An 11314-nucleotide genomic window follows, 5' to 3' on the forward strand; every position below is an offset into this window, starting at 1 on the left:
GCACTAATGATGCTCATGGTATTGCTGTTGCTTTCAAGTCGTATTTTCAGTCAGTCCAATCTGCAGACAACTGCAGGCTTCCTATCAATAACCTAAGTGCATCTATTTTGATGTCTTAAACTTAGTTTAAACTTAACAAGAAAGACAGCACAGTAGAAGTTTCGAGGAGCGCAGCGTATTTGTGATGTACAGGATCCCACTTTTATACGGAAAATAGTTCAGCCAGACCGGCCGATGCGTCATTGAAATTTTGTGAGACCACAGCGCCGCTTTTAAGTCATCAGCAGGAAGCGGACATATGACAGATCACTTTACGTGGTGCTTATGCAAGCCTGACTTTCACGCCACGCACGTCCTGTACAAATTTCCGGAGCAAGTTAGAAATTTTCGCAACCGTTTGTATTAGAAACAAAACTGACAAATGCGCGAGCGTTCTTCCCTGGCCTTGCATGACAAGGAAATATCATATCTCGCATGGCACTCGAATCTTTTGAGTAAGAAACGCGCCTTGTTCTTTTTTTTGTAGGTTCCTGCGCGATTTGTTTTGCTGTTTTTTTTTTCATTAAACACTACTGATGATGTCTAGCACCCATATATCCTGTGTATCCTAATGTTCATGTACCTTTGTTATGGTCATGACGTCGAAGTTCAGTTATCGACACCTGGCGGTAACTTCTGCATTGAGTAAAAGTACATATTGGCATGCTTTATAAAAACCCACGGAACTAGTACCATACAGATTGGAAGTCACATAAATGGCAAGAATGTTTTGGCTCAAAACAATATTTCGAATTTATAAATATTGACGGACAACTAATTGAGAAAGTTAGCGCACCTTCATGCTCAACTTTTGCATGTGAGACAAGGAACAGAGGTGAAGACCACCGGACACAAAAGCTATCAATTCGACATTTCTTTTGATGCAACCATTGAAAATAATATTTACACTGCATGTGCACCTGTACTGCACGAGCGTTCTTTTAGAAGAAGGGCACAAGTTACAATGCAAATATGCAAAAACATGATGAACAGCACTTGCATAAAAAATAGAGTGAATGAGCAGGGAGTGATAGCTATTCCATGTCCTTCAGAGAGTATTCCTCGTTGTGATGCAATCATAACAAGCGCCGGCGCAGACATGTCACACTTTTTTAGGTGGTATGCCTCAGCTATTTTGTTGATCAATCGCTCGCCGCAGGGGAACAAAACAGAAGAGCAATCTAAATCTGACGCGCATCACCAGTCGTGTTACTGCATCGCGAAATAGAACGGATACTTGTCCGTTGCGTGAATTACAGTGCACTCCTGGTGCAGATCCCTATGCAGATGCACAGTGCCGTCAGCCTCATGTGCATTTGGCGAAATATACACATGAGCAAAGGATTAGACTGCACTGCCAATGACGAAGATGAAACAAATTAGGTGGTACCTTCAACCATATCTCCCGGACCTGGAAGCCTTGCTCGATTCACCTGTGGACTGCCATCACATATATTTTCAGCGAAAAAATAAAGTGGGCAGCATACGCACGACAATCCAAAGTGAACTGAGAAAAGCTAGCACGCAAGCGAGGTTCACTTGTTTAAATGTGCCATCGAATTTGCCAGTTGTGTGTCAGAGGCAGTATTCTGTATTCCTACCATGTGTAGTTAAATGTAAACATAGCACACTGGTCAGTGCATAAATGTGTGATAAAAAATCTCCATACTTCGCTTACAACACCAGTATGCTCATCCGACTTGGCCATGCATTGACGTGATGAGGCATTAGGTGTGATTAAATCCTTAATCTATTTTCGCCCACGGTCATAAATTGACAACATAAATCAGTGATGCATACCACACAAATAAGACATTCTTGAGCCGTTGGCTATTTTCAATGCCTAAAATACGGTGTCCTTCGTAGATTACAAGGTATAGAAAGTCGTCTGTGCCTATTTACTTTATTGACACAAATAAGTTCATCTTGATTTTATGCCCTTGTATTACGGCTCCCATTTTCCTCGTGAATGAACTTGTGGGGAAAATACGCACACATGCAGTGTTGCACATTCATCAGCAGCCTTACAAATTATCAGGTGCTTTTCAAATGCAGAACGCCAAACTAACCAACCACCTGGCGAACCTTCTTACCCGAACCACACCAAGCAGAATAAGTTGAAGACTGCGTACTGTGCTGACCAAATACATAGAAAGGACCCAAAGTAACAGAAATATTTCTTTATTGCTGTAGAATAACGGCTTGTTGGTTGATAATCACTATTAAAGTTACTCCAGTACCAAGCAGGTGCTCAGTAGGGCTCTTGAAATCAATTTTATTTGATGAGCAACATCACAGTAATCACCAAACCCTATAGCAAGAGCAAGCAGACAATTTTGCACGATGTGTGAAATTGCGTGCACTATTAATGATACAGCATGACTTGCCTGAATTACCTACCAGCATCCTTTGTGGTTTATGCTACATAGAAATAAAGAGAAAAATAATGCATTTGGAGACTGACTCCCTACTGCTACACTGCCCACTTGCTTGAATGGGGATTGCTTAAGAAAAATATAAAAAAAGTGAAGAGAGAACAAACAAGCTTACAGAATCATGCTCCCTACTGTCTTAACTTCAACACAATGAATACTGGCGTCCATGTACAACTACAAGAACTTCAAGCTAATCAAATGTTTCAAAGGTTCTGCAGAGATGGTTATTCGGGGAACATGGCTGAAAAATTGTGAAGCCAATGCAGAATATTGGGCTAGTTGGTGGTGATTAGGCTGCTGTGACATAGTTACTAGCGTGAATGAGACTAACAACAAACCACGGGAGAAGCGACAGCTGTAGGCTTGAAATGATAAGCTTTATTGAGAAAAGCATCTAAAATGACACCGTACTAAAGAGTGTGCAGACAGAAACATAAACGAATCTGACATGTATGAGAAAAACAAATACGCAACGAAGCCGATAAGCACACACAACAAGCATTCCAAAGCATTCACCAGGTTATTCTCAAGATACAACACTTCTTTATCAGTGAGTGCAAGTAATGGTGCGCTTACGCTTCCATAAGCAGGCCTTGAAGGGCAGAACGCCTAGAATATTTCCCTGTCCAACTGCATGGAGAAATGTCTAAGCACTTGCATGTTGTGAAAACACTGGGAGATTTAGGAATACATATTCGCCATTGGTCAGCCAAGAGGCCAGTACCTGCTGGAACACTTACACTGTTCCCGTGCATCCACAGTCAGCTATTCAGGCACCAGCCTGTTTGTCCAATATAACACTTTGCACAGGGAAGAAAAATTTGGTATGCCAGCGCAACATTGCAGTTAACACAGGCGGTAACATGCTCCTTTGCGCTTGCGCCTTGACGCCTGATGTCCTTTACCAACCTGCATATTATGTAAGCTTTAGTGGCTACGAAAAACACCTAAACCTCACTTGTTCGCCACTTTTCTTTAGGTGGTGAGAGACCTAGTGTTCGTTTGGAACAGCCACAGGGCGCCGGTGTGTTGACGTTTATGTGAACATACTTTGTCTAGAAAAGTAAGCTGTAGTTGTGGCTGACTGTGAGTGCTTACATTTTCCCCTATAATTGTTCGCAAACCGAAAACTGCGTAAGCATAGATTATTGACAACCTCGAAGCATATACTGTGTGTCGCAGCTAATTTTAGCCGGACTTTGAAAGTATGCACATGCCAAATAGTTAGACAGAACGAAGGCAATGTTCTTTGCCATCGCTTTGAGATAATGAAGCCATTTATTGGATTGGATTGGAAATACTTTAATAAATGAAGCCATTTATTCATACCACGTAATTTTATAATTAGTCCTAATTATTCATCTTCACGAATATTATAATCAGATGAAAAGGGTCAACGAGAATTTTGTAGAGCAACATAAAAAACTTCCGACGCACCTCTCTGTTCCTCAATACATGCTACATAAAAGTCTTTTTTCGAGCGGTGATTAATCCTGCGAATGCACGCAAATTGTTTTGAGCGGCCAGTCGTGCGGCAATTTCGCGTGAATTTTCGCGCTTCTTTCACGCGCGGAAAACACTTATGTAGCACATAAGGAGCAACAGAAATATTTATAGGGTGGTTTTCTTGTCACTCTACAAATTTCACCCTGGCACTTCTCATCTAAATTAAATGAGAAGTTGAATAATGAATTACGACTAGCTATCTAATTAGGCGGAATGAAAAAAAAATTGTTTCAGTATTTCCTAGCGACGGAAAGGAACATGCATTTCCTTGCATCTGCTCAGCTACGTGCCATTTGCACATATTTAAACTCTAGCCCAAGTTAGCTGGGACACCCCAGAATTACAATTATAATCAACGAAACGTCACTTCAGTAAGAATTGGCGAAGAGGCAAATAAATCGTGATTATACAACTTCAGCAGAATTGAGGGAGCTCACTCAAATGATGAACATGATGCCAAACCTAACTTCTCTCATCGAAAGGAAACGCTCGTCAAGATTTTCAAGTTCCCATTGAGGAAATAAATTTGCACAACCAAATTCTTTCAACCAGCGCTCAGAAACCATCAGCGCAGGTTTCACTGTTGTCTTGCGTTTTGTATTCTTACGTTCGCAAGGCGTTATATACACAAATGAAAAGCCCTCCCATTACGCGTGTATTTAGCAATCACGATAACTTAACTTTTAATGGCATGACGCGGTCGAAAAGCGCCCTCGAAGGGGCCGTTGCTGCACTGTTACTCCCAGCGTAAATGCCGTTGAGTAGTAGATGAGCCCAGGCATGCTCATAATAGCCGTTATTTCTTCTCGACGTCCACTAAACTTTCCACAAAACCCCGGGACAAAGGTAATGAACCCCACGACATGAAAATCATTGCTCCACATTTGCCTGGTACGCTGACCACACGGTGAGTTTTCAGCGAGACACAAGTGATCTTCTGCCACTTTTGTCCAGGCGAAATCACATTTCCTCACAGCAAACTTAAATACAGGATCAGACAAGCATCGTAGCAGCAGCAATCTCGCGCAACCGACAGAGGCGTCATAAACGCAGGAACGAGATTGATGGACGGATGCTATGAGCGACCCCTTCAAACGGGAGAGTGGGTGACACCCTCTGTTGACTTGAGGTGCTGTTGTGGCATCCGTAATGCCTAAAATAATAAATAATACACTCTCGTGTTGTGCATTGTTGCGCCCAACAATATATAGATGTTTCTATTCAAAAACAACCGTTGCACTCCTGATTATCCGCTATATTTCAATGGATAAAGGAATTCCATGACGTATTTTCAATTTCCAGTAGCTTCCACTGCTTGCAGGCAGCAAAAGCATGACCTTCGAGATCCCGTTATGCTATTATTAGGAGGCTGTCGCTGGGATTTGATTTCGGCAACTTGGAATTCGCTCAGCTTTTTAGAAGCCCATCCTCGACGCCTTCCACTTCCGCCCACGCTGCTTCCGCCATCACTTCATTTTAATTACCTTCCTGCTGTCGTCAACCTTTGCTGTAGCATCAGAAATTTTTGACACGATCTCGGAGGTACACATGCGCAGTGTGAGATGTTTCCGTATGCGTTGTAACTATTTCCGTCAAAAAGCGTCAAATCTAAGAGGATTCACCGCTCGTGTGGCACCGGTTACAATCGTGTCATCCGCATTGCTTTCGTGTTGGTATGCTGAATGTGCACGGGTTGCCCTCCTGCCGTCCATGTCTTCTGTGTTTATGGTGCGACAGGAAGGATTCCTGAATAATAAGCATATCTCTGCAGTATGAATGTGTCCGATGTGGTGTGCGCTAGAAATGTGCGGCGGTGTAGAATGACCTTGCGCGAAATATTGCCGTGCATTCCAGCGAATACACGTGGTTGCTTAGCGCATTTTACTTTTGTGTTTCTTCCCTAACTTTGTCATTTAGCTGCATCTGCAAAGGAATCCACAATGCGCTTACATAACGTTACATTCTGTTATTTTGAGTGTTGTTCACCTTAATAAATGAGAAACCGTTTAAAGATGCTCTTGCTTAATAGTGAAATGTCTGAATTTGTTTGGAAAACATCGGGCATTTTATTCTTTGAAAATTGACTTCAGGGGTGATTTTACAAGATCATAGCAATACAGCTATAGACATCGAAATAAGAAGCAAAATTACCTCAAATGAGCAGACAATCATATTTTGATTTAAAATGGTAGGTCCTCAGCACTCCGAACATGCTAAGATTTTGGCACATCATGGCGGGAGTCACCTACTGTACCATATTTAGATAATTTAGATCATGTGAGTTGTGATAATTATCATGTGAGTTGGGTAATTGGCTTTGCCACCTAGTTACCCTGTAAGTGGGATGTTTATGTGCATTTGGCAGGACAGTGGCAGAGAAAATGATGTGATCCGCAATCTGCTCACTAAAACTTAAGCTCCTATGTCACACTACTGCTAAAAAACAGATTTACTGAGCGAAGGCGTGTATAGTTTCCTGAGTTACAGAAGTGCCAAGCCATTACTAAGTACAGTGCTTGTGTTTACTAAATACCTTTTCTTCCCTTCACTATGTGTCATTCTTATCTCGTTCCCACATAATGTTTAGTATAAGGTATGCATAAGTAAGCGATGCAGCGCTGCCGTAGAGATAGTGTATCCGCCTCACATGCAAGAGGATCGTGGTTCGAATTCCGGTACCGCGCCATTTCCCACCGCATTAAATTAAAATCCGCGTATTGATAAAACTGCATAAACAGGACTGGAGTGCGGCCAGATCCCGGGTGACGCACTGCCTCACCAGAGCAGGACTGGCCATCATGTTGCAGTATTTGGCCACAACCTCCTATATGAATACAACAATCAAACCTCGGTCCTCAGTCCCCAGCGGCTGCGAAGCAACGGACCACGGTGGTGGTCAGTCTTGTGACGCAGCAGCGGGTGCTATGGATACCTAGGTGTGAACAGGCCGCCATCGAAATCTCAACCTGGCAACGTGTAACGCTAGAACATTATCTAGTGACGCGAGCCTAGCCGTGCTGTTGGGGGCATTATAGGGCAGTAATAGGGATATCATAGGGCTCAGTAAAGTTAGGAGTACAAAAGAATCATATACAGTGCTAAAATGCGGGAACATTGTGTGCTACCGGAGCTTAGCGAAGAGACGAGAACTACGAGTTAATAAGGATACAGGTGGTGACATAATATTTTCAAGCATTACCGAGAGGTGGCAGGTCTTGCTGGGAAGCTTAATCAGCGGTACACATTGAAAGTCGTACAGGTCTACGCACCTTCAACCATTCATGATGACCAGGAAACCGAAAGCTTCTATGAAGACGTGGAATCGGCGATGGGTGAAGTCAAAACAGAATACACCATACTGATAGGGGACTTCAATGCAAGGGTAGGCAAGAAGCGGGATGGAAACAAGTAAGTGGGCGAATATGGCATAGGCTCTAGGAATAGCAGGGGAGAGTTATTAGTAGAGTTTGCAGAACATAATAATATGGAGATAATGACTACCTTCTTCCACAAGCGGGATAGCCAGAAGTGGACGCGGAGAAGCCCGAATGGTGAGACTAGAAATGAAATATCCCTTATAATCTGCGCTAACGCTGCCATCATACAAGATGTGTACGTGCTCGGCAAGGTGTGCTGTAGAGACCATAGGATGGTAAGAAATCGAATAAACCTAGACTTGAGGAGGGAACGGAAGAAACTGGCACATAAGAAGCCGATCAATTAGTTAGCGGTGAGAGGAAAAATAGAGGAATTCCGGATCTAGCTACAGAAAAGGTATTCGGCTTTCACTCAGGAAGAGGACCAGAGTGTGGAAGCAATGAACAACAATCTTAAGGGGATCATTAAGTAGTGTGCAATAGAAGTCGGTGGTAACTCCGTTAGCTAGGATGCCAGTAAGCGCTGTCGCAGGGGACGAAAGATCTGATCAAGAAATGCCAATGTATGAAAGGCTGTAACCGTAAAGCTAGAACTGGCAGAACTCTCCAAGTTATTCAACAAGCGTAAGACAGCTGACATAGGTATGTATAATATCGACAGAATTGAACATGCTCTCAGGACCGGAGCAAGCCTAAAAACAGTGAAGAAGAAACTAGGAATAGGTACAAATCAGATGTATGCTTAAATAGGCAAAGCCGGCAATATGATTACTGATACGGATGAGATAGTTGAATTGGCTGTGGAGTTCTATAGAGATTTATACAGCACCAGTGGCAGGCACGACGATAATGAAAGTGAGAATGGTCTAGAGGAATTTGAAATGTCACAAGTAATGCCAGAAGTAAAGAAAGCGTTGGGGGCTATGCAAAGGGGGAAGGCAGCTGGGGACGGTCAGGTAACAGCAGATTTGTTGAGGGATGGTGGACAGAGTGTTCTAGAAAAACTGCCCGCCCTGTGTACGCAATGCCTCAAGACCTCGAGCCTACCAGAATCTTGGACGAACGCTAATATAATCCTAATCCAGAAAAAAGCGGATGCCAAAGACATGAAAAATATGGAACGATCAGATTCCTCTCCGTTGCCTACAAAGTATTTACTGAGGTAATCGCAAATAGAATTCGGAACACCTTAGACATCTGTCAACCAAACGACCAGGCCGGAATCCATAAAGGTTACTCAACAATAGACCATATTCACACTGACAATCAGGTGATAGAGAACTCAGCGGAATATAACCTACATTCATACGTAGCTTTCATTGATTACGAGAAAGCGTTTGATTCAGTTGAAACCTCAGCAGTAATGGAGGCATTACGCAATCACGGTGAAGACGAGCCGTATGTAAAAATACAGAACGATATCGATAGCCCATACACAGCCATTATAGCCCTTCATAAAAAAAGCAACAAAATCCCAATTAGAAAGGCGCCAGGCAGGGAGATACGATCTCTCATATGCTATTCACATCGTGTTTACAGGAAGTATGCTGAGACCTTGATTGGGAAAAATTGGGACTAAGAGTTAATGGAGAATACCTTAGTAACATGCAATTCGCTGATGATATTACCTCGCTTAGTACCTCAAGGGACTAATTGCAATGCATGCTCACTGACCTGGAGAGGCAAAGCAGAAGGATGGGTCTAAACATTAATCTGCAGAAAACTAAAGTAATGTTTACCAGCCTCGGAAGAGAACAGCAGTTTACGATAGGAAGCGAGGCACTGGAAGTGTTAAGGGAATACATCTACTAAGAGCAGGTAGTGACCGCGGATCGAGATCATGAGACTGAAATAATCAGAAGAATAAGAATGGGCTCGGGTGCGTTTGGCAGGCATTCTCAGATCATGAACAGCAGGTTGCCATTATCCCTCAAGAGAAGGGTGTAATATAGCTGTGTCTCACCAGTACTCACCTACGGGGCAGAAACCTGGAGGCTCACGAAAAGGGTTCTTCTTAAATTGAAGACGACGCAATGAGCTAGGAAATTAGAAATATTGGTGTAACATTAAGGGATAAGAAAAGAGCAGATTGGGTGAGGGAACAAACGCGAGGTAATGACATCTTAGTTGAAATCAAGATAAGGAAATGGGCATGGGGAGGACATGTAATGAGGAGGCAGGATAACCGATGGTCTTTAGGGTTACGGACTGGATTCCGAGGGAAGTGAAGCGTAGCAGGGGGCGGCAGAAAGTTAGGGGGGTGGTTGTGATTAAGAAATTTGCAGGGACGCCATGGCCACAATTAGTAAATGACCGAGGTTGTTGGAGAAATATGGGAGAGGCCTTTCCCCTGCAGTGGGCCTAACCAAGCTGATGATGACGATGGCCTGCTGCAAAGAGCGGTGCATTGCAGCGGTTGTGCAGTGGTTAGTGCGTTGAGCTAGGGAGTAGTATCACGGCTGGTGGGGCTGAGCATGGAGTACTCACGGTGCCCACTACGTATTTTTGAGGTTGGATGAAGTGACGCTATATGTGTGCCACTTTTTTCTCGCGCGACTTTTGACACTGTGTTGCGATGACGGCGGGGTCGCGCATTGAGCCAAGTAATACTCTCGCATAGAAAAAGGTGGCATGCCCTGCATGCACGTTATCAGTGGTGTTGAGAAAACAGTTCGTATATTTATGGCCTTCTCCAACAAGCTGCGTCAGCGTAAAAAAAGCCCGCACGCAACCTAGAATGGGGAAGCAAGTGGGAATGCATAGATTAAATACATGGCGCTTTACTCAACGTGCCACCAGGTAAATAAATGTCCCCCCAAAAGAACTCGGCTAAAGAACTGCACCGTGATTCAAGAACGTCATGCTCATCGTACATGTCATTTACGAAATGTAACAATGAATTTCGAGGAGGCATAAAAGCGCCTAGGGTTATCTTTACCCTAACCAAGAGAATAATGGCAACAAATTCGATCCTGCTGTTAGTATCAGTGAGTTGCTGTTGCACAACTTTGAGTACGGCATGTAGTACAACACTGCTTCTGCATTGCAATTCCCGATAGAGGGATGTGTGACGCAACACCAACCGCGTGTAACCTGCAGATTTTCTTGATTGCTCATTTTCAGACGATTGCTAACTCCTTAAACCACTATGTGTACCAATGCACCTCTTAAGCGGCAAGAGTTATAAATGCGTAAAAAGGTCGTATGAGTAATTAGCCTACCAGTGTGGAACGTTACTGAGGTCCTGCAGTACGGGTTCTAATATGAAGAAAATAATAAGAAGTGTTTGTGTGGAAATTGACCGCAAGCGACAAAAGATAGAGGCTCGTTTGTCTGCGTGCAATCTTCGCTGAAGTATTGCTCTTCGTCTAGTGATACAGCAATTTCAGTAGAATATTTCTGTGCATTGAAGAGCTGTGAACAACAAAAAAAAACAAGTTGCTGTTACGCTTAGTGAAGCACTTGTACAGAACCTGGCGTATGATTTTCCACAAAACACTTGCAAAGGATTTCAAAGGAAATGAAATAACAAAATTGTCGCTCTCAAGACACCAACATGCTGGAAGGATGAGATGTTCTGCTATTAACACACACACAGTACTTTCCTTTTATTTCGCTTTTTTTAGAGCCAGAAGGAGCACAATGGTGTTCTTTACAGCATTCATCTTAATGTACATTTAATAATAGGACGCTGATGTCAATACGGCTCCATCACCTGACCTACATTTTCACCTTTTTTTGGCTGTTTAGAGAACAATGAATTTTTTATTGTTGCAGGTGCAGAGCTTGGGACGAGTACATACAGGAATCCCACCATTGTCGCGAATTTCGTGGGGAAGCCATAGCCACTCATTTAACTAGAATTTAAGGAGTATTTCAAGCCTCAAACAAACATATCGTCAGTCATCTGATATGACAACGTCTATGTATACGGAGATAGAGCACAGCATATATAAA

The sequence above is a fragment of the Dermacentor albipictus genome, chromosome 10 (assembly GCF_038994185.2).
Source record: "Dermacentor albipictus isolate Rhodes 1998 colony chromosome 10, USDA_Dalb.pri_finalv2, whole genome shotgun sequence".
Taxonomy (NCBI): Eukaryota; Metazoa; Arthropoda; class Arachnida; order Ixodida; family Ixodidae; genus Dermacentor; species Dermacentor albipictus.